The following is a 27,148-nucleotide window of genomic DNA, read 5'->3' on the forward strand; positions in this document are numbered from 1 at the left end:
CAGAGATTGGTTTAGGAATGAACATGTAAATCAGTCCTTGGTGTAAAGATGAGTTTCTTATTGACTTGAGGGTAATTTTTCTCATCAGAAAAAACTATTTGCTACAAAGTAACTACATTTACTTTGATTTTTTAAAATTTCATTTTATTCAAGTCACATATTTAAAAATCTAGTTCTCAAGCTCTCAGCTTATAGATTTATTATAATGATAATATAGCTAGTTTTAATAATTGGGTTTAGAGGCCATTTGATTAATGTTTGGCACCATTTACAATCTTAGTTAAGCAACTTCAAATATTTTAATCTGTGTTTATAAATTAAATGTGGGCTTCTGTGGTGGCTCAGACAGTAAAGAATATGCCTGCAATGCAAGAGACCTGGGTTCCATCCCCAGGTCAGGAAGATCCCCTGGAGAAGGGAATAGCAGCCCACTCCAGTGTTCTTGCTTGGAGAATTCCATGGACAGAAAAGCCTGACAGGCTGCAGTCCATGAGCTCACAAAGAGTTGCACACAACTGAGCAACTAACACACACACATAAATTAAATGTATTCAAATTGTAAAACATTTAAATTAGTTTACTTATTACAAACTCTTTGAGTTCAAAAATAACTTTTATATTTAATAAACATTAGTATGATGAATCATATATTCTCATAAATGCATCAATATTATAGATAAATCTAGCAAGACTTTAATGTAAAACACAGATCAAAATTGATAATTTTATATTTTAAATCAGAATAACCAAGATGATTTCTAAGGGTAAGTCTACTGAACTCAGTTTCTTAAAAACTATATAAAATGTCAATTATATAATACCATTGTTTGATTATCTTAAAGTTTTTGGCACTGAATTCTCAATTTCCCCAGGGTTGAAAGGTGGTTAACTATTTAGGTAATAGTTAATTCTCATGGTGGCTCAGAGGTTAAAGCGTCTGCCTCCAATGCAGGAGACCTGGATTTGATCCCTGGGTTGGGAAGATCCCCTGGAGAAGGAAATGGCAACCCACTCCAGTATTCTTGCCTGGAGAATCCCATGGACAGAGGAGCCTGGTAGGCTACAGTTCACGGGGTCTCAAAGACTCAGACACGACTGAGCGACTTAACTAACTTTTACTTATGTCATGACAGGCAATTTCGAGGAATAACCTCTCCATCAGTATGATTGCTTAACAGCCATATATTTCAGCTGTATCATCACTGTTTGCTTTTTTGATAGAGTATCCTAGTTCCTCTTTATAGTCTAAAACAAGGATATTATAACTAAGAGAAAAGTTGTTCTAGCACCCTGAAGTCAGTAGAATCTCTGTCTCCGGTTTATGCACATTAATGATTCAATTGTACTTTGCATTTTTAGCTCTTAAGAAAATGTCCTTCCTGTCCAACCCTAAAGGTAATTAAGCTTTACACAATCTGATTTTCTCTTCTAAAGTTCCCTAACTTTTAGGGAACTGGTATGACACAAAATGATCTCTAGTAGAATTCTGAAGATTTTACATGAAACTGCCTGATTTCTCAAGGTACTTCCAAGATCATTAGACTGACACTGATCAGTGGCCTCTGAAGAGAAGTCTGCCATAGGCTTCTGCAAAAATAAGAGAGATATACAGGAGGAAAGCAACTCTTCTTTAACTGAGTATTTTCCTGTCTGCAAGTGGTACTTATAACCCCAAAAGCCTTTTTGTGACTTTGAGGAGGCAAGTCTAAAAACCTAGCAAACACATCAAGTTCAATGAAGCCAAATCTGAGACATCCTACCTCTTGGCTTTTTATTAAATGGGATAACTCAGCCAGTTTGAGTTGAATTTTCTGTTACTTGTAGCCCAAATCACTCTAACTAATAACGTAACCCATTAAGACTTACATATAATCAAGATTCAAAGTTGCAGAGGACCATACTGGCAAACTCTATGTATCAAGTAATACCACTAGTTTCCCACATATACACAGCAGTATATCCAATGCCAAGGATTTATGTAGAGTAGATCTCACGCAAACAGGTTTTTATGGCATGTATTATCTAGTGGTTGCATAGGCGCATGCTTAGCGGCTGTCATGTCTGACTCTTTGGGATCCCATGGACTGTAGCCCCCACCAGGCTCCTCTGTCTATGGGATTTTTCAGGTAAGAATACTGTAGAGGGTTGCCATTTCCTTCTTCATGGGATCTTCCCAACCCAGGGGTCAAACTCGTGTCTCCTGTGTCCTGCATTGCAGGCAGATTCTTTACCATTGAGCCATCGGGAAAGCCCCTGTCTAGTGGTTATGCAAGAGTAATGAAAACAATACAAATTGACAGAGGCTAAATAGAATGGCCAGCTGGGTTACTCTATGTTCTAGTTATCTACGGTTGCATAACAAACTACTCCTAACATTAGTGGCCTAAAACATCAGCAGCATTTACCTCACTTACAAAGCTGGAATCTAGGTAGTGTTTCACTGGGACAGTTTGTCTCTACTCCACTCAGCATCCACAGGAAGGGAGGAGGTTGTAATCAACCAAAAGCTCAACTTTCAGGAAGACCTCAAACATTGGAGGCTGGCACAGCCAGGAATCCTCGGACCTCTTACAAGCTGCATGGAGAAAAAGAAAGGGAGAATGGGGGAGAGAGAGAAAGAAAGAGAAGGAGAGAGAAGAGACAGAGAGAGATAAATGTGAGAGAGAGAGAGGGAGAAAGGGAAAGAGGATGAGGAGAGAGAGACAGGAGAGAGAGAAGATGAGAGACAGAGAAGCAGGCAGAAGCTGCTTCACTTTTAGGACCTCGCCTTGGAAATCACATAACCTCCTTTCTACCTCATTCCATTTGCAGCGGTACTCAGGGGCTCACCCGAATTCAAGGACATGGACTCTCCTTAACAGGCTCTACCTTTTGGGAGCAGAGTGACAAAAAGAATATGTGGGCGCAGAAATATTAATGCACCCATTTTTGATACAGTCTACCACACAGATATTTGTCACCATCACAGATATTTTTCAGTTGAATCAAAAGCAATTTCTTGAAAGAGAAGGAGTTTTAGTACAATCTTAAAGAATTTGAGAGATCCGGACAGTCACACTAAGTCTGTTATTTTAAGATAACGTATTTTAAACCAGTCATTTCTAAAGTGTATAGTTTATATCAAGAAGCAACAAAATAGGCAGCTTACTTAGAGGTTCTCAGTGGCTTCACTATCTTAATTTATAAATACCCCAAATCCAGTTCTTGTCCCCCTTATCTACATGTGCAAAATAATCTTAAAAGTAAACATTGTGGAAGCTTTTTATAACACAGAATTTTACTACATAAACACAAATATCTTCAACCTTTTAAACTTTTCCTCAGGCTTAGGGGAAAATGAGCTATGAAATAAACTCCAGTTATTTCTAACACAGGGCAAAAATTAGCCTTAAAATTATTGCTTTGAACTAAAATGCAAGCTCTTTCATGTCCAGGGCTTCTATCACTTTGTTCGGTACTCCTTTATAGTCCCCACTCTGCCTGGAGCACTGCTTTGCAAATAATAAACTGAATGCATGAATAAATAAACCAGTTCTTATTAAGCACTTTCATATATTTTACCTCAAAATAACTTGTGACATAAATATTATTACTATTGGTCCCATTTAATAAAATAGAAAGGTGAGAAGCCAGTAAATGAATTTCCCAAAAGGTGAGAAAGCAGTCAGTGAATTCCCCGAAGTTACAGAAACAGTAAAGTGTAAGAAATGAGTAGGAACTCAAGTACTTGTCTTATGCAAACACCTATATCCTTTCCACTGATTATTGATATATTTTACATGCTGTCATGTCTTTCACTAGAGTATTATTTCAGACATGGATTTGTGCTTTCTTTGATCCTCACAAAATACCCCAAAATAATTCTATGCAAAACATCCTCGAAGGTTGCGGCTCCACTGTCATGATTATGGCTAAATTTTCCAATTTCTACATATCATTTAGGTATTCATCTCCCATTTTATTCATTTATTAACAGTTTTAATAAATGTTAGTGAATGTTAGTGAAGGTTTTTCAGCACCTAGAATATAAACAAAACTTCTTTTTAACCAAATATAGCTACAGTGATCAGGTTATGTACACATCACAATGTTAAGGTTAAAAAAAAATAGTAAAAGAAAGGGTCAATAATCAATTGCAGCACATTAACTTATCAAAGCAATGATAAATATTTAATACATGGAAATATCTAATAACAGAAACTAGTTCTGTTACAAGGAAGGGCATATTCATATGTAATACATGACCATAATTAGAGCACATTTGCATATTTACCTTGGGGAACTTTTCTCAAGGAATTTAATTTGCATTCTGACCCAGAATTCTCTGATGGAGATATACAAAGAAAAAAAAAGAATGTTTTAAATTCAGGTATAGCAGAATTTCAGCTCTGACTCTCATTTTGCCCATACATTAAGGAAAGTTGAAAGAATTAAATGAGATGATGTGTTTATAACAAGAAAGAAACAGTCATCAATCACCATGAACGGCATTATTCTCCTTATCATTGTCAAGAATAGAATACCTGCCCCATATCCAGGATGCAAAAGAAGCTACTTTATTGCCAAGACTTCAGAGCAGGGAGAGAAGAAAGGGAGGAAATCATAATGTACCAGGAGAGTTAACACTGAAACAAAGCCTCCAGATATTTTCTATTTGGGAGATAAGGAGACCAGAATACCAGAATTTACTTTTAGGATAACATGCTTTCTTCCTGAGAAAAAAGCCCAGGAAGCCAAATGGTTATACCAATGTAAAGCAAAACTGGTGGGCTGTATTGAAATTATGGTTCCAAAAACACAGTCTGCTGCTGCTGCGAAGTCACTTCAGTCGTGTCTGACTCTGTGCGACCCCAGAGATGGCAGCCCACCAGGCTCCCCCGTCCCTCGAATTCTCCAGGCAAGAACACTGGAGTGGGTTGCCATTTCCTTCTCCAATGTATGAAATTGAAAAGTGAAAGTGAAGTCGCTCAGTCGTGTCCGACTCCTAGCGATCCCATGGACTGCAGCCGACCAGGCTCCTCCATCCATGGGATTTTCCAGGCAAGAGTACCGGAGTGGGGTGCCATTGCCTTCTCCAAAAACACAGTCTATTAAACATTGTACTGTAAGTCTTGGCAAGACTCCTGCTTCATGCTGCCTTTCAGAAGCAGGACTCATGACCTAAAGGAGAATGCTGAACCCAGACACTTAGCTGAACTCTCCCTGTGCTTGAAGATCAGAGAAAGCAATCTTCATCCTGCAAGAAGGATGAGAGTGAGGGAAGACCAGAATACTTGACTGGGTACCAACAAAGAGACTGGAGGATGATGAATAGCAACTAGAACAAGCCGTCATTTCTGTGCAAAGACAGGTAAAGAGGTGCGGGGAGGGGTGATGAAGTCACAAACCAGGATCCTAGTTTCTGAAAACCAGCACAAATACAAGCTTTAGATCATTCTGAGCCATCAAAATATAGCCCTACACTCTTCACTTTCCCCATGCTGGGCAGCCATGTTTCCAAAGTCTGAAGCAGCGCACAGCCTATGGATGAAGGGTGAGTGGTCTGAGCAAGTGGGTTCTGGAGGAATATAATTGTAAATGCAAGAGGAAAGAAGTGTTGGTCGCTCAGTTGTGTTCAACTCTTTGCGACCCTATGGCCTGTAGACCACCAGGATCCTCTGTCCAGGGAATTCTCCAGGCAAGAATACTGGAGTATGTTGCCATTCCCTTCTCCAGGGGATCTCCCTGACCCAGGGAACAAACCCAGGTCTCCAGCATTGTGAGGAGATTCTTTATTCTCTGGCTCACCAGGGGAACACAATGCAAGAGGAATCATTTTAAATGTCCTAAATTGTCCCACAGATGAAAGATCAGGAAGGCTTTATCAAAGCTGCTTCAAAGCTGCTGCCTGAATTCATTCCACCTGACTGAAAGCAACTAGTAGACTGATCCCAGTCATGAGAAGCCACTGCTGGCAGAAGTGGTTTCCAACCATGGTCACTGTTGGAGGAGCAGCTGCTTCAAGCTGGAATGTAAGTAGCTGCTGAAGGTGACACAGCAAGAATCCCTGCCGCAGGGAGAAGGGAGTGGATGGGGTGGCGGGGCTAGTGCTGGGAGTGGCAGGTGGCTTCACCCTGAGGAACCCTGTCCAGCTTTTCCAGTTCAGAGACCCTGCTGCTGCTGCTGCTGCTGCTGCTAAGTCACTTCAGTCGCGTCCGACTGTGCGTCCCCATAGACGGCAGCCCACCAGGCTCCCCCGTCCCTGGGATTCTCCAGGCAAGAACACTGGAGTGGGTTGCCATTTCCTTCTCCAATGCATGAAAGTGAAAAGTGAAAGGGAAGTCACTCAGTCGTGTCTGACTCTTAGCAACCCCACGGACTACAGCCTACCAGGCTCCTCCGTCCATGGGATTTTCCAGGCAAGAGTACTGGAGTGGGGTGCCATTGCCTTCTCCATCAGAGACCCTAGGCTCAATCTATTTTGCCCTTCAATTACAATTGGAAGAAAAAGAAGCTATTCCTTTGTCCACAGGGAAGGTAGAAATTGTTTTTCATTTTCTTATTACATAGAAAGAATAAGTGTTCACATCAATGAAAAAGACCTGAATATTAATAAATAAAATAAATGCTTTATTTATTAATAAATAAAACAAATGCTTTATTTATTAATAAATAAAACAAATGCTTTATTTATTAATAAATAAAACAAATGCTTTATTTATTAATAAATAAAACAAATGCTTTATTTATTAATAAATAAAACAAATGCTTTATTTATTAATAAATAAAATAAATGCTTTATTTATTAATAAATAAAATAAATGCTTTATTTATTAATAAATAAAAGACCCTCACTTCTCTAGCCAGAAGACAGACAGACAGACAGAGGAAGGGAGCTATATACATTACATCCTATGAAAAGCAAATTAAGAATGAGAAGCAACTTAGCAGCAGCAGTAGCAGTAGGCTTCACTGTGTATGTATTACAAATCATCATGTTGTACATCCTAAGTACATATTATTTTAAAATATATAGATAAACCCTCCTACACTGTTGGTTGGAATGTAATTTGCTGTGACCACTATGGAGAACAGTATGGAGGTTCCTTAAAAAACAAAAAATAGAGTTACCATATGATTCAGCAATCCCATTCCTGGGCACATATCTGAAAAAGACAAAAACTATAATTCAAAAAAATACATGCACTCCAGTGTTGGTAGTGGCACTATTTATAATACCCAAGACACAGAAGCTGCACATCTGAAAATAACATGATATTATAAATCAACTATACTTCAATTTTAAAAAAAAGACATGGGAGCAATCTTAATGTCCATCAGCAGATGAATGGACAAAGAAGATGTGGTATAAGTATATCCAATGGAATACTGTTCAGCCATAAAAAGAATGAAATAATGCCATTTGTGGAAACATGATAAACCTAGAGAATGTTATACTAAGTGAAGACAGAGAAAGACAAGTACCATATAACTTATATGTGGAATCTAAAAAAAAAAGATACAGATGAATTTATTTATAAAACAGACATAGGGAACAAAATTATGGTTACCAAGAGGGAAAAGGAGGGCAGGATAAGTTGGGGTTTGGGATTAATAGATACACATTACTGTGTAAACAATAAGAACCTACTATATAGCATCGGAGAAGGCAATGGCACCCCACTCCAGTACTCTTGCCTGGAAAATCCCATGGATGGAGGAGCCTGGTAGGCTGCAGTCCATGAGGTCGCTAAGAGTCAGACACGACTGAGTGACTTCACTTTCACTTTTCACTTTCATGCATTGGAGAAGGAAATGGCAACCCACTCCAGTGTTCTTGCCTGGAGAATCCCAGGGATGGGGGAGCCTGGTGGGCTGCCCTCTCTGGGGTTGCACAGAGTCGGACATGACTGAAACGATTTAGCAGCAGCAGTAGCATATAGCATAGAGAACTATACCTCATTATCAGTACCTCATGATAATCTATAATGGAAAAGAATATATATATATATATATATAAACGTAATCACTTGCTATATACCTGCAACATAAATCAACTATAATTTAATAATATATATATAAACATACATATATATATATTTTTTTAAAGAATGAGCAGGCTTTAGAAAGTCTATTTTTAAGCATTTGTGTTTTTCTCTGCTTCTAAATTGAGTTCAGTTGTACTTAATCCTAGAGAACACAAAAATTAATTCTCAACCTTTCCAAAGGTGATGATGTTCTTGTCATTGTTATTATTGTTGTTGTTAAAAGCCAATTAATCCTGTGCTCTTTCTACGAATAATTGACTTTCCATTCAGGTTTTTAGATATAGGTCTTTGCTCTATGGTTTTAGTGAGTCCAGGTTTTATTAAAATTAATACACCTTTGAAAAACCACCTAAAACATTCATAGGTTTGAAATGTGTTTCCAGTTTGTGCAGATTCTGTGCTCTTTGGGGAAATTTCCCTGAATTTTCAGTGAACAGAGAAGGCTTCAGTTCTGTCACAGCCAACAAATGAGAAAATCTAACACCAATGCTCACGTCCATCCCAAAATGATCAAACTTTTTTTTTTTTTTAAACTGGGATATAATGGCTACACAGTGTTGTGTTAGTTTTTGCAGTTCAGTGAGGTGAATCAGCTGTATACATACCTGTATACACTCCCTCTTGGATCTCCCTCTCTGCCATATCCAAATCCATCAAGGCCAGCACAGAGCACCAAGTTGAACTCCCTGCTCTATATGGAGAGACTTGTAAGACTGGATGAGAACTAGGTGACTGAAATGTGTTCTTGCTCGGCTCAGTTCAAAGCCTGATTCAAGTCAAGAGGTCATGTTGTCATTGTTGTTTACTTGCTAAGTCTTGTCAGACTCTTCTGCAACACCATGCATCGTAGCCCCCAGGCTCCTTCTTCTGTCCATGAGATTTCCCAGGCAAGAATACTGGAAGGGGGTTGCCATTGCCTTCTCTGGGGGATCTTCCTGACCCAGGGATAGAACCCACATCTCCTGCATTGGCAGGCAGGTTCTTTACCACTGAGCCACCTCATGGAAAAACATGCAAGAGGTCGTATGGCACTCCACATCCATCATTGGGTTTTCTTTCGATTTGTTATTCTTCTGTTCTTTCCTACCTTCAGAAGTTAGCAAAATTTTAAGAGGAGGCAAGCAAGTTCTACCTCTGCTGACATGGGCAAGGAGATCATATGTTCCTTTAGTATTTGATAATCACTGATTTGAAGTTTTATGCTAATTCTTGCTTTAGATCAATCTGAGGATTCATTCCATTATGCCACTATACTCAATAAAATTAAGACTGTCTATGCATAGTTGTTGCACTTAAAAGCCCCCTTTCACTACCTTTAGATATCATTCAAGATGAGAATACACAAGGAAAGAACCAGCATGGGCTCTCTGTGCCTTATAGTTATACATGGGTTGCAAAATGTCTTTGAAAGGTCCAAGTAATTATTACAGTGGTGAAACAGGTATTCAGTCACACACTAAGGGCTTCCCCTGTGACTCAGATGGTAAAGAATCTGCCTGCAATGTAGGAGGACCCATGGTCCATCCCTGGGTGGGGAAGATTCCCTGGAAAAGGGCATGGCTCCCCACTCCAGTATTCCTGCCTGGAAAATTCCATGGACAGAGGAGTCTGGCAGGCTACAGTCCATGGGATCACAAAGAGTTGGACATGACTGAGCAACTAACACTTGGATTTTCCACACACTAAATATTTGAAGTGGTAAGAGAAAGTGCGGCAAAGTATACAAGGCTGAATTACAAATTTTTTTAGTTCCTTTATTTCTCTATTTTTTTTTAAGATTTTATTGTTTGTTTTGGCTGTGGTGGGTCTTTGTCACTGCATGCAGGCTTTCTCTGTTTGCAGCTAGAAGAGGTTATATGCAGGCTTCTCATTTTGGTGGCTTCGTGATAGTGAACAGTGTCAGATTCGTAATCTCCTAAGAAGATTTAGCTTTGGGACCAGGGACCAAGCTTGATCACTCAAGAGCTTTTGTGTAGCAGAATGTTATTAAAGTATGAAAAGGGACAGAGGAAGTTTCTGACACAGACATCAGAAGGGGGACAGTGCCACCCTCACTAGTCTTAGAAAAGGGAGTTATATACTTTTTCAATTGGTTATTATAATAAATCAAAAGAATGTCTCAAGGTTGTAAAGCTCTTACTAGACCCACTCCCACAATTTACATTTGAAAATAGAATTAGTCAGAAGGTTTTCAAGAAGGAGAAACTGACCTCAAGTAGGATACATTGCTGTCATATAATCATTAGTACAGAGATTAAGCTGAGTTGCGTTGTGTAATAAGGAAAACAAAAAAATGTTTTATGTGATTAAGACTAAGGAATGTAGAGAGAGAAAAAAAAAAAAAAAAAAGACATTTATCCTTTTCTCCTTCTTGAGAATACCAGACCCCTATCTCCTCCCCGAGAGCCCCAGACCACTTTCTCCTCCTCGGAGACCCTGGGCTTCTTATCAATCTGCCTAGGAAGTGACTGACTCTTGTTGGGAAACAAAGGTTCTAGGGGCATGCAGGCTTCGGTAGTTGCAGCTCGCAGGCTCTTAAGAGTGTGGGCTCTATAGTTGTGGTGCATGGGCTTAGTTGCTCCACAGCGTATGGGATCTTCCCAGACCAGGGTTCAAACCTGGTGTCCCTTGCATTAAAAGGCAGATTCTTAACCACTGGACCACGAGGGAAGCCCCCTATTTTTCAATTTTTAAACAATGTATGTGTATTGTTTCATGACCAATAATCACACATTTGTCTAAAATATATAAATATATGTGAAGTGTTAGTCACTCAGTCGTGTCCAACTCTTTACAACCCTATGAACTATGGCCCACCAGGCTCCTCTGTCCATGGAATTCTCCAGGCAAGAATATTGGAGGGGTTGCCATTCCTTTCTCCAGGGGATCTTCCTGACCCAGGGATTGAACCTAGGTCGCCTGTATTGCAGGCAGACACTTTACCATCTGAGGCACCAAGGAATCCTATATAAATATAGCCTATAGTATTAATTTAATACATTAAATAACCACTTTACACTTAAATCTAGAAGACGTCAATACACATCTAGGGGCAGGAGGAGAAAGAATGTATGTCAATATATTGTCTGTTGCTTCCTCAGGTTTCAGGGAAGCTGTACACCCTGTTCCATAAATCCTACACATGAATGAAGGTGCTGAACAGCTGGTAGTTAGGACCTACTCCATCACAATCACAGCCTTAACCACCGTACCCTGAGGGCTTGTGGGTTTAGCCACAACTGTTAGAGTCAATTCTTAACCATAACTTAGTTTCCATGCCAGCTCTGCAATCCTGACTTCAAAGCACTCCCTTTCCTGCCTCGGGGCTATTGCTCTTCATTTTGCCAGGTCTTCCTAGAAGCAGGAGTTGAAATAAGTCCATTGGGTCTTGATTAGAATTAATCCCCACCCTAAGAGTCAGAATTACAGTGTCACAGAGAATGATTTCCTTAATCAAGTTAGCAAAAACAATAACACCTTAATCTCAGGACCCAGGCTGCCTCCAGACTCTACCTTGAATATCTATCAAGTGTTTGTCATTCAAGCACTCTTACTGGAATACCAAGATCTAAGCCAGGTAGCTTGAAACCTACCTCCTAGGGCTTAAAATGAAAAAGTGAAAGTGAAGTCGCTCCATCGTATCCAACTCTTTGGGACCCCATGGACTGTAGCCCACCAGGCTCCTCCCTCCATGGGATTCTCCAGGCAAGAGTACTGGAGTGGGTTGCCATTTCTTTCTCCAGGGGATCTTCCCGACCCAGGGATCAAACCCAGGTCTCCTGCATTCCAGGCAGACGCTTTAACCTCTGAGCCACCAGGGAAGCCCTAGAGCTTAAAAAGATTGCCATTTTCAGTGCCAAAGTGAGCAACCTATTTAGTCTCAGCTTTCGGGATAATCCTATTACATTTACAGTTGACTCTTGAACAACATAGGCTTAAACTGTGCAGGCCTACTTTTACACTGTTTTTTTTTTTTTTTTCAATAGTGAAAGTCACTCAGTCATGTCCAACTCTTTGCAACCCCATGGACTATACAGTCCATGGAAATCTCAGGCCAGAATACTGGAGTGGGTAGCCTATCCCTTCTCCAGGAGATCTTCCCAACCCAGGAATCGAACTGGGGTCTCCAGCATTGCAGGCAGATTCTTTACCAGCTGAGCTACCAGGGAAACCCAATATTATTTTTTTCAATAGTAAATACTAAAGTACTACCTGATCCTGAGGTTGGTTTAATGCACAAATGTAGGACACAGAGGAAGGTTGATTATAAAGTTACATGTGGATTTTTGACTGGGGGTGGGGAGGGGTCACTACCCCTAACCCCAGCATCATTTAAGGGTGAACTGTACTTTCCAATCACTCCACAAGTTGGTGGGTTGGACTAGAACCAGATCCAAAACTCAAATGTCCTAAATGAGTCTGTTTCCCATTGGAAAACATTGTGTCTGTTTAAATTCCTCAGTTTTAATAAGTCCTCAAAGTGTGAAAGTCCCCTCTCACCCACATACCCCAAAGAACACAGATATAGTCCTCTTTCCTGGGACAGTCTCAAAGCTCTGCTGCTGCTGCTGTTAAATCACTTCAGTCATGTCCGACTCTGTGCGACCCCATAAATGGCAGCCTACCAGGCTCCCCCATCCCTGGGATTCTCCAGGCAAGAACACTGGAGTGGGTTGCCATTTCCTTCTCCAAGTTCTAGGCTTCTCCTTCTGCCATTTCCTTCTCAAAGCTCTAGGCACCATAAATTGGAAAATATTTTGAAGGTTAAGTGGAATAGACTATCCATCTGTATATTCACATGATGCCTTGCAAATTGTTGATTGTCTTTAAAGCATGCAACAGAGTTGAAAAAGTGAATACTCTATTTCATATAATGAGAAATGCAGTATGCCAACTTTCCCATAGGAAGAAATAATCAAGGAAGGAAACTATTTTCTAACCTGTATTAGATAACTTCTGCAATCAGATAAAATCCTTCTTAAGGCACCACTGAATGTTTTCCCTATGCACAAGACTCTGCAATCTTCTGATTCTCATGAGTGGTTAACTTGAGAGACAAACATTTCCAGAAAATGAATCAAAGAGGTGGGGGCAAGAGTTGTAAGAATGATAAAGAAAGAATAAGGACAAGTTCTAGAGGGCCCCACAGGGGATACCCGGAAAATACAATGAAAATGACACCGTGGATTTGCGGCAGAAAGAGGAAGGAAGATTGGAAGGAAAAAGTAACTAGAAAGAGCAAGAAGTTGTTTTCTCTGCTGTTTTCAGAAGGGGAAGAAGTTTCAGCAGAAAAAGAAACACAATCACAATACATTTCACGTGTTGAAAATAAGAACTTATTCAAGAAAAAGCAACTGCTACATGAATGAGTAAGAAAGGACTCAGCCACAAGCCTACACTGAAGTGGTATCCTACTGAGGATAGAATAATAACACTAACATTTAGCGAATACTTGTTATGTGCCAGGCACAGTTCTAAACATTTTATACGTTAACCCATGTAATCCTCATAATAACTCTGCAGAACTCAAGCCAAAGAAAATCTGGGAACAGAGTATGGGGTGGAGGACAGAAAATCTCTCTTGGCTCCTGAGGATTATGAGTGATCTGGTGTCATACTCAGCATGGGCTCCATGAGCCTGGACATTGTGGAATTCTTGATCAGCTTCTACAGACTGCAAATCCAATGTTTTATGTTCAAAACAAAACCAGAAAACTCCTTAATGAAGTATGTTAAGCAAAGAGCGCTGGAATTATCTAGTGTATTTTCCGGGAGCTGACCAAAGTCAAACATGATGCCAGGGACAGTTCTGACAAAGGCTTATATTGATATTCAATAAACACTGACTGTTTCAGCCTTGTGTTCAGAGGAAAAGAAGGTGTTCTTTAGATAGACAGAGCCACATTTCTGAGAAAGCTGTCTAATGATAGTTTTCTCTGGGCCTTTTTGGCTTACATTAATGTACATTGTAATCCTCAAAAACTTGGGGATGGGCTTGGGGGAGGTATGAAGTATATTAAAGAAATGACAATAGAAAATACAGACCAAAGAGATACGTATCATAGTTGTTTTCATCATATCTTGGTGATCTTTTTCATTTACATAACCAAGAAATACACAAAGCAACTGGTTAAAATGAAATTTTTCTAGTTAAAAATGAAAAAAAACAAAACAAAACAGTAGTCCAGACACTTCATAAAAGGTGTCTTTTCTTTTTATTTCAATTTTATGCTAAAATTTCTCCCTGCTCTCTCAGCAGTATTCTTTACTCCTTTAAAACTTCAAACTCTGTTCTGAAGCTGATTTAAGATTATTTTCAAAGACTTCTGGTAAAGTATTGGAGGGTGTACGTGTGTGTGTATGCATGTGCGTTTGTGTGCTCACACACAAGTGCATTCATGTGTGTTTTTAACAGTAAAAATAAGAAACTACCTTTCCATTTGGGTTAGAACTGAAATGAAATGAGGAATGGCTGCCACCAAGCAGAAAATGTGCTCACTTTATGTGTGCCAGTTAATTACGACACTTCAGAGGCGCTTCCGAAAGGATAAGGCAAGCTGCATAAATTTAGCTGTAATCCAGGCAGGCAAAACTAATTTGCAGGGGATGGCCTTATCTAGCCGCTGCAGCTTTCTCAGAAAATTAACCTTGGATATTTGGGCCCAATTCAGAAAGTGTTTGATTTTTTTTTCCTTTCCCTGCTCAGCATAAGAGAATTTTTGAATTCAATACAATACCTGACTTTTAAGAGGCATGATGAATGCTGTAGGCAGTTCAGAGTTATTACTGACAAGCAAAAATATATATTTTATATATACATATAGATGATTGTCCTTCATGCCCATTATCCTGCCTTCTTACATGTGCATCAGAGGGTTTATCAGTGTTGGTATAGGGGGTTTCTCGGATTAAGAGAAGGATGCAACTCATTTTTAATGTACTTAGAAAAATTCATCAAAGTTCAGCGCAGAATAAGTCATGCATACTGACTTGTTCATTCCAGTGGAAATGAAGAAATCCCCATTAAAAATAAAAGTTTAATGAAGTGTTGGAGCTGAGTTTTGCCTGTTACTGCAGTTATCACTGATTTGGACCCTTCCTTGATTCCCCCTATTAATTAATCTAACAGCACAGTTAGAAGTTTACCTTATTTTTTAGCATGTAATCACTCATTCTATCAATATCTACTGAAGTCAGTATGCTTTCTTGTGTTTTCTCATTTAATGCTTATAATATCCCTGTTTGTATTTCACTCATATCACCAGTACAAGAGGCAAAGATTTCCTATGCCAGTGGTTCTGATACATTTTAAAATTTCTGAAATCAATGGCAATATATAATCATGGAAAGAGCTCTTATGATTGCATGATAAATTTAAGGCTTTTTCCCCTCAAAATTTTGACTTTGATTTAATAATATCTTTAGAATACAAATATAGCTTGTTCTGATATTTCTAAATTTTAAATAGCAAATTGAACTTTTATTGACCAGCTTTAATAATAAATTCATAATAAGCCCCACATGACTATCAATAGTGACTGAGCTGAACTTTGAAGAAAAAGTTTTTTTAAACATCCCATCTATAATATAATTATTGCTTCACTCATTTTAAACTGTAGAGTTACTTATGCTAAAGTGGTATGAATTCAGTTGGCAATAATTGTTCCTGAGGATGTCACAATTAAGCAGAAGGGAGCATATTTATAACAGTAAAAGAGCCATTTTAAAACATAGATTGCACACTGAATCATGAAATGTGAAGCAATGACTCCCATTTGGATCTAAATTTTCCTCATACTTGTTCAATAGCCAGGTCTAAATGTTATGGCTATTTATAGTTATACTCTAGGGTGAAAGGGTGGGGGAATTAGATGTTATAAAGAATCATACATAATGCATAAAGACTTAAACTATATTTTATGAGAACTGAAAAATTTAAGAAACTGGCTGAAATATGGAAATGTCACACCAAGCAGAACTTTTCCATACACAATAACAGTAAAGATTCAACAGACTAGAGCATAGCAAACCTTCAAAGCATCGTGGTCTGATCTTCATTTCTCTTACATATATTTTAATGAAGAATTTAAATAAATGTACTGAGGCTAAGTTTGAAGGTCACTGGGTAAAAGTCATTACTATAGATGCCAATGCAGTAAACATCTGCTTTCTGTGAAATCAGTTATAAAACAAACAAGCAGATATTTGCTTATATACTTTTATCTATCATAAACCATTGGCAACTGAATGTGTCTTAAATAACTTTATATATTAGAGCAGTTTTGGCTTACAACAAAATTGAAAGGAGAGAGCAGAAATTCTCCAGATACTTCCTACTTCCCGCACAAACACAACTTCTGCCATTATCAACATTACTCACCAGAATGGTACATTTCTCACCAAAGATGAACCTACACTGACACATCATAATCATCCAGAGTCCATAATTTATCTTAGGGTTATAAGTGGCTTTTAAAAGGTATTTTCTATTCAACCAATCTCTGAAAAGTTTGCTTATAAAGAGGTCCAATTCCACTGTAACAACCTAAAACAGAAATCACCCACTTGCCGCAATCACCCACAATGTTAAAGGTCCTTTAAGGTCCCTAGTGGCTCAGATGGTAAAGAATCCTCCTCTAATGTGGGAGACCTGGGTTCTATCCCTGGATTGGGAAAATCCCTCTGGAGGAGGGCAAGGCAACCCACTCCAGTATTCTTGCCTGGAGAATATGGACAGAGGAGCCTGACGGGCTACAGTCCATGAGGTCACCAAGAGTCAGACACAACTGAGCGACTAAGCACAAGTTCAGGAGAGTCTACATAATCACTCTGATTTCACAAGGGTCTGACTAGTACAGTGCCTGTAATATAAAAGACACAAAACAAATGTTAGCCAAATGAATGAGTGATTGAAAAAATGTCTGGATGCTGGATAAATGAATGAACAAAAGAGATAGATTGTTTCATTTACACAGACAATTCTGTGCTTTATCATCTCAGTGTTTTAAGAAGCTCTGGGGTGTCCTTGTTTGTGTTTCAAGGTAAAGGACCTAAAACCACACCCACTAGCTGCCTCATTTATCTCCACCACCACCCCATTCCTCCCACCCCACAGACATACTGTTCATTTAACTTCAGCAAGAGAAACTCTAGTTTTAAAAGTTGGTAAAATATGGTGATGCTTTGAGAGAACAGTTCAAGTAGTAGCTTGATTTCCCTGAAAATATCCAAGAATACTTTTAGTGTACAAAAAACAAAGTGCACTGTTTTCTATTTGTCCAGACATTGTAAAGGATGCATTAATCTTGTCATATCACATTTGCTACACATAATGTGGATTTCGTTTCCATTTGTTTCCAGTTGTTTTAATAAACAATTATATTTACTGTTTCATGGTTGAAAAAACAACTCTGTCCTTTAGCCTACATTTTCTCAATTATTATAAAAGGATATCTTATTGTTTATCAACATTTTCTAAGCTAAAATTAATCACATTGCTCTTCCTTAGACTTACATGGATTTTTAGGAATTTACTAAACAAAATGATTTTTCCTTAACACAACATACTCCTTCTGTTATTCAACCAGCATTTGTAGGTTGCCTACTATTGATCAGTCCTAGGTGTTCTTTGGAAGGACTGATGCTAAAGCTGAAACTCCAGCACTTGGGCCACCTCTTGTGAAGAGCTGACTCATTGGAAAAGACTCTGATGCTGGGAGGGATTGGGGGTAGGAGGAGAAGGGGACGACAGAGGATGAGATGGCTGGATGACATCACTGACTCGATGGACATGAGTCTGAGTGAACTCCGGGAGTTGGTGATGGACAGGGAGGCCTGGCGTGCTGTGATTCATGGGGTCGCAAAGAGTCAGACACGACTGAGCGACTGATCTGATCTGAACTATGGACTCTAGTCCATAGGCCAGGCCTTGCATGACCCTGGAGCTACAACAGCATCAACTCTCACAGAATGAGTGATACTCATTTACTTTTTGAATCCTGGAGAACTTTTATAAATACTGTTTTGGAATCATATGTTTATGTAGTTCATAATAGCTAAATTAGCTATAGTTTTGCAAATGTGATTTAAAATCTATGGTGTTCCCCAAATTTTCTTCTTGCTGCACTTATTAGGGACACAGCAGAAGTCAAATTTACTGCTGGTTGTGGCAATAAAAACAAAACAGTACTTCAAGAGAAGCACACTAAGAAAGGGAATGATGCATCTTTTCAAAAATGGAGTCCAAAATCCACAAATGTAAATATACATTTATATATTTTGTAAAGAGTCATATATTGCACTTTTTCTGATTTTCTATTTTATTTTTAAATTTATTTATCTTTACTTATTTTTAATTGGAGGAGAATTGCTTTACAATACCATGTTGATCTCTGCCGTGTATCAACATGAATCAGTCATAGGTATACATATGTCTTTCTCTCTTGAACCTCCCTCCCACCTCACACACCATCCCACCCCTCTATGTTGTCATAGAGAACCTGATTTGAGCTCCCTGTGTCATACAGCAAATTTCCACTGGCTATCTATTTTACATGGAGTGATGTATATGTTTCCCTGCTACTCTTCCAATTTGTCCCACCCTCTCGTTCTCCACTGTATGGTACATATATACAATGGAATATTACTCCGCCACAAAAGGAATATATTTGAATTGGTCCTAATGAGGTGGATGAATCTAGAGCCTGTTAGAAAGCAATTCAGAAAGAGAAAGAGTGAAGTAAGTCAGAAAAAGAAAAACAAATATGACATACTAACACATATATATGGAATCTAGAAAGATGGTACTGAAGAAGCTGTTTGCAAAGCAGCAACGGAGACACAGAGACATTGTGCTTTTTATTTTTATTTTTTTACATTGTGCTTTTTAAAAAAGCTTCTTCTGAACCCTGTGCTTTCTTTTAGGACAAATCAATTGTTTTATTTCTTCTAGAATTTTAAGTATTTCCAAACATTATATTGAGGAACATGGTTCCTACTGTGTCTGATTCTCTATAACATAGAGTAGTAGCCTCCAAATTTGGGTACACTTTCCTCTTGATGTGGGCAAGAGGATTACTTCATTGGGGTGCAGGGAAACCAACATTAGTATTTTAATGTATACTTATGTTTGTAAAAATATTTAAAGTTCACTAATCATTAATGTACTGATTGACACTGGCATCTTCCTTGGCTCACAGATCAGAAGGAAGAGGGTTGCCATGTAGTGGGTGAGGTATCCTGAGGAAACCACAGAAACCCTACCATGTGGAGGCAGTAGTAGCAACACCTTCTCTTCTGATTCCTTTTCAGCATACCGTGACATTATTGCAGTCTACACCTGCCCTGTTACATTAATGTACTGGTTGTGTGTGTGCTGTGCTTAGTCACTCAGTTGTGTCTGACTCTTTGCGACCCCATGGAGTGTAACCCACAAGGCTCCTTTGTCCATGTGGATTCTCAAGGCAAGAATACTAGAGTGGGTTTCCATGCCCTCCTCCAGGAGATCTTCCCAACCAAGGGATTGAACCCAGGTCTCCTGCATTGCAGGTGGATTCTTGACCAACTGAGCCATCAGGGAAGCCCACTGGTTTTGTAGCATAAAGCAATCAACCATCACAAAATAGACACACAGTTTAAAAGGATTCATACAATCAACCTTGGATTGAAAATACTATGATCTAAAGTGATCAGTAACAACTGGGCCAGCATCCCTACCCCTTGTACAAGCTGTCCAATGATCACATTAAAAATCCAAAGCAATGACACTCTCATCTGCCAAAATGTCAGTCTATAAAATCTAAACTAATAAGACCACTTGAGTAATGGTTTTAAATCCACTGAAATGAGCTATGTTCAGTTCAGTTCAGGTCAGTAGCTCAGTCATGTCCAACTCTTGGTGACCCCATGGACTGCAGCATGCCAGGCCTCCCGGTCCATCATCAACTCTCAGAGCTTGCTCACACTCATGTCCATTGAGTCGGTGATGCCATCCAACCATCTCATCCTCTGTCGTCCCCTTCTCCTTCTGCCTTCAATCTTGTCCAGCATCAGGGTCTTTTCCAGTGAGTCCATTCTTCACATCAGCTGGCCAATGTATTGGAGTTTCAGCTTCAGCATCACTCCTTCCAATGAATATTCAGAACTGATTTCCTTTAGGATTGACTGGTTGGATCCCCTTGCTGTCCAAGGGACTCCTAAGCATCTTCTCCAACACCACAGTTCAAAAGCATCAATTCTTTGGTACTCAGGTTTCTTTATGGCCCAACTCTCACATCCATACATGACTACTAGAAAAACCATAGCTTTGACTAAATGGATCTTTGTCAGCAAAGTAATGGCTCTGCTTTTTAATACATTGTCTAGGTTTGTCGTAGCTTTTCTTCCAAGGAGTAAGCGTCTTTTAATTTCATGGCTGCAGTCACCATCTACAGTGATTTTGGAACCCAAAAGAAATAAAGTCAGCCACTGTTTCCATTGTTTCCCTGTCTATTTGCCATGAAGGGATGGGACCAGATGCCATGAACTTAGTTTACTGAATGCTGAGTTTTAAGCCAGATTTTTCACTCTCCTCTTTCACTTTCATCAAGAGGTTCTTTAGTTCTTTTTAGCTTTTTGCCATAAGGGTGGTGTCATCTGCATATCTGAGGTTATTGATATTTCTCCTGGCAACCTTGATTTCAGCTTGTGCTTCATCCATACTGGCATTTTGCATAATGTACTCTGCATATAAGTTAAATAAGCAGGGTGACAATATACAGCCTTGATATACTCCTTTCCCAATTTGGAACCAGTCTGCTATTTCATGTCCAGTTCTAACTGTTGCTTCTTGACTTGCATACAGATCTCTCAAGAGGCAGATAAGGTGGTCTGGTATTCCCATCTCTTGAAGAATTTTCCACAGCTTGTTGAGATCCACACAGTCAAAGGCTTTGATGTAGTCAATAAAGAAGAGTAGATGTTTTTCTGGAATTCTCATGCTTTTTCGATGATCCAGTGGATGTTGGCAATTTGATCTCTGGTTTCTCTGCCTTTTCTAAATCCAGCTTGAACATCTGGAAGTTCATGGTTGACATACTGTTGAAGCCTAGCTTGGAGAATCTTGAGGTTTACTTTACTAGCGTGTGAGATGAGTGAAATTGTGCGGTAGTTTGAGCATTCTTTGTCATTGCCTTTCTTTGGGATTGGAACTATGTTAAAGAAAACAAAACAATCTCTAAAAGATTGTTTAGTCCAATTTTATCATCCTCTTACTTTCCATTTTTATGTATGCTATACATACATATTAGTTCAATTATATGACTTATACATAAATGAATAGCAGGAGAAACACACAGAATATTTAAATAATAAAGTTGCACTATATAAGAAGTTTAGAATCCACCAACCCAGAGAAATGTACTCTTCTACTACTGGGGGTCCAGGTAGAGGTCACACATGCCTCTTCCTATCTTTGTAGGAATCTTGGAATGCCTATTTCTACAGACAGAGAATTATGACTGAAAAAGAGACAGCATTTTACAAATGAGACATCCCCAATTCTATTATATCTGACAGCATGCCTCTCATTGGAGCTTCTTACAATAATAAAATGAGTTCATGGAAAATTATCTTTTATCATTCCCCTCCAAAGTACCAGAAAACAGATTCAAAATTGAAAACTATTCATCCCTTTTACTTAGGGATTAATCTCTTATATATGATGAATAAAAAATTTGGTAAGCAGGTTGAGACTTATTTAACTTTTCTGAAGCTTCCTATAGATAAGGTTTCAATGCCCAAGCTAAGTGGTAATTCAGGTTTCATTATTTAAAATAATAATGTAGGTTCTCTTGGGTTCAGGATTTGGGGATCTGTGCCATTATGAGTGAGCATGTTAGAAAGATGATCAGGATGAGCCTTGATGGTCTAATCATACTTCCTCTAGTCCAGTCAAACCACATGTCTATTGATATCGGCAGTCCTTAGAAGAACAAGAACTGGAATCAGTCTCTAATTGGAATTTAAATTAACTTTCTTTAGTCTGAAATTTCCCATGGGCACATTTTTAATTCAGGCTTAATATTCATTAGCCAAGCTTTGCCCTGAATTTGTCATTTGGGTCTTTGTTCTAATTTCCAGGTCACAAGTCCACACATTTTACTATCTTCTAGATTTCTGTATTCTATGCTCATGGAGTATGGAGGAGACAGAGTTGTAAATAAACAGTAAAGAAACACTGTGGTGCGTGACGATAAAAGAGTTAACATGACTTCCTTGTGGCGCAGTGGATAAGAACCCACCTGCCAATGCAGGGGACACAGAGTTCTATTTCTGGTCCAGGAAGATTCCACATGCTGTGGTGCGACTAAAGCCCGTGAGTCACAACTATTGAGCCTGTGCTTTAGAGACCAGAGCCACAACTACGGAAGCCTGAGCACCCTAGAACCTGTGCCGTGCAGCAAAAGAAGCCCCTGAGAAGCCTGCACACCATAACAAACCGCAGCCACCACTCTTCATAACTAGAGAAAGGCCAAGTGCAGCAATGAAGATCCAGAATCAAAAGTAAATAAATTATATTAAAATTTAAAAATTAAAAATTAAAATTTAAAAAAAAAAAAGAATGAACACAGAATGAAGAACAAAAAAAAAAAAATAAGAGTGAAAAAATAGTATGAGAGCACCAATGGCTGACTCAATTGGCCTGGACAACTCAGGAAAGCTTAGGGTCTTGCTATCTTTTAAGTGATTCACAAGACTGTGTGCATGCTAAGTCACTTGAGTTGTGTCCAAAGATGACTCACATGGAGGTTGGTTGGTTGGTTTAGTCGCTAAGTCATATCCGACACCTGTGACCCCATGGACTGTAGGCTTCCAGGCTCCTCTGCCCATGGGAATCTCCAGGCAAGAATACTGGAGTGGGTTGCCATTTCCTTCTCCAAGAGATTTTCTCAACCAGGGAATTGAACCCAGGCAGATTCTTTACTGACTGAGCTATGAGGGAAGCCATGGAGAAGAGTGGACAACTGTCTAGGGGAATTGTATCACATATGCAAAAGAATGGAGTCATGATTCCCCAGTAGCTCAAATGATAAAGAATCTGCCTGCAATGCAGGAGACCTGGATTCAGTCCCTGAGTCAGGAAGATACCCTGGAGAAGGGAATGGCTAACTACTCCAATATTCTTGCTTGGAGAATTCCATGGACAGAGGAGCCTGGTGGGTTATAGTCCATGGGGTCACAAACAGTTGGACATGACTGAGTAACTAACCTTCTTTTTGTGTGTTCACAAGAGTACTAAAAACATCATGTGGTTTAGTGTGGCTGGAAATTTTGCACGGGAAAAGTTAGGGCAAGGAAATAGAAGGCAGAAATTTAGTAGCAGAAGATAAGGTCAATAATATAAATCAAGATCATATTTAAGGGGCTTTTATCTTTTGGGAGGATTTATATTTTGTCCTGGGGTGCTAGAGAACCATGAGTTTTTCATTACGGAAGTTAATATTTTTTCCTTAGAAATAGCTCTTCCCAGTATCTACATCTCATCTGTAGAACAGTCACAACTGGGCCAGCACCCAATATTTACTGTAAGTTTGGAGAGGTGTTTCTGACCCAATATTTACTATGAGTTTTGACAGGTGTTTCTGAATCTTTGACATTTTAAATGGCTGACCCCACCACCTGTTACACAAGAATGTGCTCTATCAGCTCTTTTCTTCCCACAATATCTATATCTTTTTCTCATCACTACAGAATATAAATATACTGGATAAACTCTCAATGATCTAATTAAGGAAATCTTTGAGAATTACATTTTTGAGATTCAAAAAATTTTCACTTTAAAATTTTAAAGAATTTAAACATTGTGGAATTGTCTCCAAAGAGAATTGAAACAAAATGCAAGCCTTACTGATCAGTCATTTAAAAAGCAAGTTAAAAATAATGTCTAATCATTTTTTGTTCCTTCTATAAGATCATAATCAAGTTAATTCCCTTCTCTACTTTTTTGGAGGTAAACGCATGTACTTCTACAGAAAAGGAGTGGAGTTACTCAATTGCCATCCAACAACTGTTTTGGCAGCATAGATATGAATAACTTTTTTCTGTTTGTGTTCAGCATATAGAACTTTGGGCTGCAGGAGATCATTGAGGATGGAATCATTACAGCAGAAATAACTGAATCCCTCCTGAACTGTTAATGGTTTTGGCTGTTTTCTTTCTCAATCATTCCCTTCCTGATCTTCCACTCTTGTCACCACTGATGGACTCATGATCAGTTATAACTGGACTGGATTAAGAGAAACATCAACTTATAGGACAAATAACTTTTAAGAGAAACATCAACTTCACACCTCTTTTTCTCTCCTTCATTTTCAATCTTTGTAGTTTAGTCACAGAAATTATCAAAAATATTCTCTACAATTGCTTTTAAAGAAGCAAAAATGCAAGCAGTGATAAACAAAAAGGCTCTTCAACTTAACTACGTATTAACACATTCTCCACGCTTGTGTAAAAATATTAATTTCAAAAACATTACTTTCCCAAAATAATGTTAGTGCTTTTTACTCTCATGAGCAAGACTTTGCAAAGATTGTTTTCTAGAATTTAGCCATGCTGGTATTTAGTAAAGAAAGTTTTACTAACAGGACGGCAAAACACCAAGTGATTACTTTTTAATTTAGTCCAAGGTAGAATTCTATAGTTTAAAATCAGTGATCCATTGTGAAATTCAATTTCCCAATTGCTTAATTTATGCATACAATTTAATGATATTTCATATAGTATACATATTCAAAATGCAGTAAGTTTCCACATAACAATATGGGACAGAATTCCAAATATACCTGAGATTTTACAATTTTTCCAAAGACAGTCAGCAAGCATTCAAAAACTAATTTTGTTCTGCTCTTATGGATTTTGTACCATTAAAAGACAAAAAAAAACAAAAAACAAAAAACTGCCATTTACTTGTGAAATATAGAAATTAATGGATTATAAAGCTTTTCCCCCTTACTGTTTTTCCCCTATACATGCTATTTCAGCTACTTATTAAGAATACTAGGCTAACCTATTTTAGATTCCTTAAAATGCACAAAAAAATGTTCACTTGTCTTTCTCAATGTCAAAGTAAGTTGATCACCTCACTTGTTCATTTGTGTGGGGTGTTTTGGGATCACAGATTAGTGAATAGTTCCTTATTTTAAAAGTCAAGAGAAAAGCTCTACAAAAAGTATCTGAGTTATAGCTCCAACCAAGAGGACAACAGGATAAAAGTCAGAAGTGTAGAAGTAGAGATGAGACATAACATCTCACAAGTGTTTATCCAAGCAATGGTCCTAAGAGATAAGAGTATCATTCCTATAAGAATAACCACTCTAAGACCTAAGCAAAAACATTAATCAACATGGTCTTCTCAAAGACTGAAAATGTACAACTCTTAGGCTAGACTTTTACTTAAAAAAAAACAATACTTGCTAGAAATCCTAATTATAAATGAAAGGGACAGCTCTATTACATTAAAAATGAACACCACAAAATCATACAAAATAATTTGTGCTGTCAGAGATCCAGATCAAGACGGTGAAGTAGGCACATCCTGAGCTCACCTCCTCCCACAGATACACCAAAACGTCAACAGCTCTGAGAGCAACCTGAATACTAGCAGCACAGATTGTCTGCAACTAAAGGTATAAAGAAATGGCCACATGAAGGCAGGTAGGTGCGGCAGAGACACGGTCTAGTCAGAACCCACATATGCTGTCAAACGCAAATCTGTGTGCCTGATGCACAATGAGGCCAAACAATACCAAAATGCAGGTATTTGGAGCAGAGAAAGGTCTATTGCAGGATCATGCAAAACCCTGAAGGCTCATGCCTTAAAAACCTCTAATTCTCCAAAAGTTTCCAATAAAGCTCCTATATAGGAAAGGTATAAAGGGCGTCAGAAGCTTCTTCTTGGCATCAGGTGAAAGTCAAGTCACGATGTTCCTCTAAACCTCTATCATTCTCCATTCTGACAAGAAAGGGCAAGGGCCTCAGCTTTCACCTTCCAAGGGCCAGGCCCTGGCCAAGAGGAAGGGGTCCCTGTTTTTGGGTTTTGTGGGCCTCAGTCAAGCACCCAGTCTGAGTCCTCCCACCAGTGCCCAGGTCCAGCTAAGGAGACAGATCTCAGCTGATGGTGCCCTCAGGGCCAGGCCCCCAGCCCTGCCCAGTTGTCATCACTGAGGGAGCCAGGGACCTAGGACCCAACCAGCCCTCAAGCTTTTCACTCAAACTGGAGAGAATTGTTAGTATAGAACCAACAGAAATGCGTGTTTTAGCAAATACCAATCGGGTGAATTCCCAGCTCACAACAATTGCCCTTCTTGGAGATTAGCCCCAACCACACAGGTGAACCTGAAGTAATGATGTGCAATGTTCTTGCTACTTACCCTGACCTCTGGGCACCTCCTCAGGGCAGATAACTAATCTCATCCATAGCAATCTTCTGAAACTTGGAACAGTGAGACCAATGCTGGTTGAAGCTGTTAGTTTAATAGCAGTGTCCCTGTACTCCAGTTGCTGAGGCCTCCCTGAACTGCATCCCACAGAGACAGACACTTCCAGTAGGTCATGGAGATGGGGACGGGGTGACGTTCTCTGCTACTTCAAGGCTTGGGCTTGGCCAGGGGGTGCTCCCAGAAAAGGCTCTGGAGCAATGTGGGTCAAAGCCTTCAGCCTGTCTCCAGGTCTCCCAGCTCAGTGGCTGGCCAGAGAGCCCCTGATCTACTTCTCACTGCTCTCTCTGCCACAAGGACCACTGGGAGCTCATTATTGGCAGAGCAGCACCTCTAACCTCCACGCTCACGGGCTCATGCTAATAGTTTCACTAAGGGCTGAGTGCTAACAGCTGTGTGCCAGCTCCACCCCTATTACAGATGCAGTGACTCACAAATAGGAGGGATATCACAAAGACAGAGGTCCTCCATGAGGAGAAGCTAGATAGAAAACCACTGCAGCAGTCTAGCTGAAAATAATAGTCATTTGTAGCAAAGTGGTGGCAATGGAAATAGAAATCAACAGTTCAGGAGGCATTTAAGTTTATAATTAGCAGGACTCAGAGGTAGATTGTATTGTGCAAGGAGAGGCTAGGATGGTTAGAGTCA

General features: G+C 39.2%; 1 long non-coding RNA gene across 1 annotated transcript in view; it reads right to left on the reverse strand.

The window, feature by feature from the left end:
• The window catches only part of LOC133246779 (uncharacterized), a 192,349-nt gene extending 165,499 nt beyond the window's left edge, over positions 1-26,850 (reverse strand). Inside the window, exon 1 of the long non-coding RNA XR_009736173.1 lies at positions 26,435-26,850. This is a non-coding gene — a long non-coding RNA (uncharacterized LOC133246779). The remainder of the gene's footprint in view (positions 1-26,434) is intronic.
• Between the last annotated feature and the right edge of the window lie 298 nt (positions 26,851-27,148).

Source organism: Bos javanicus, chromosome 4, assembly GCF_032452875.1.
Source record: "Bos javanicus breed banteng chromosome 4, ARS-OSU_banteng_1.0, whole genome shotgun sequence".
Taxonomy (NCBI): Eukaryota; Metazoa; Chordata; class Mammalia; order Artiodactyla; family Bovidae; genus Bos; species Bos javanicus.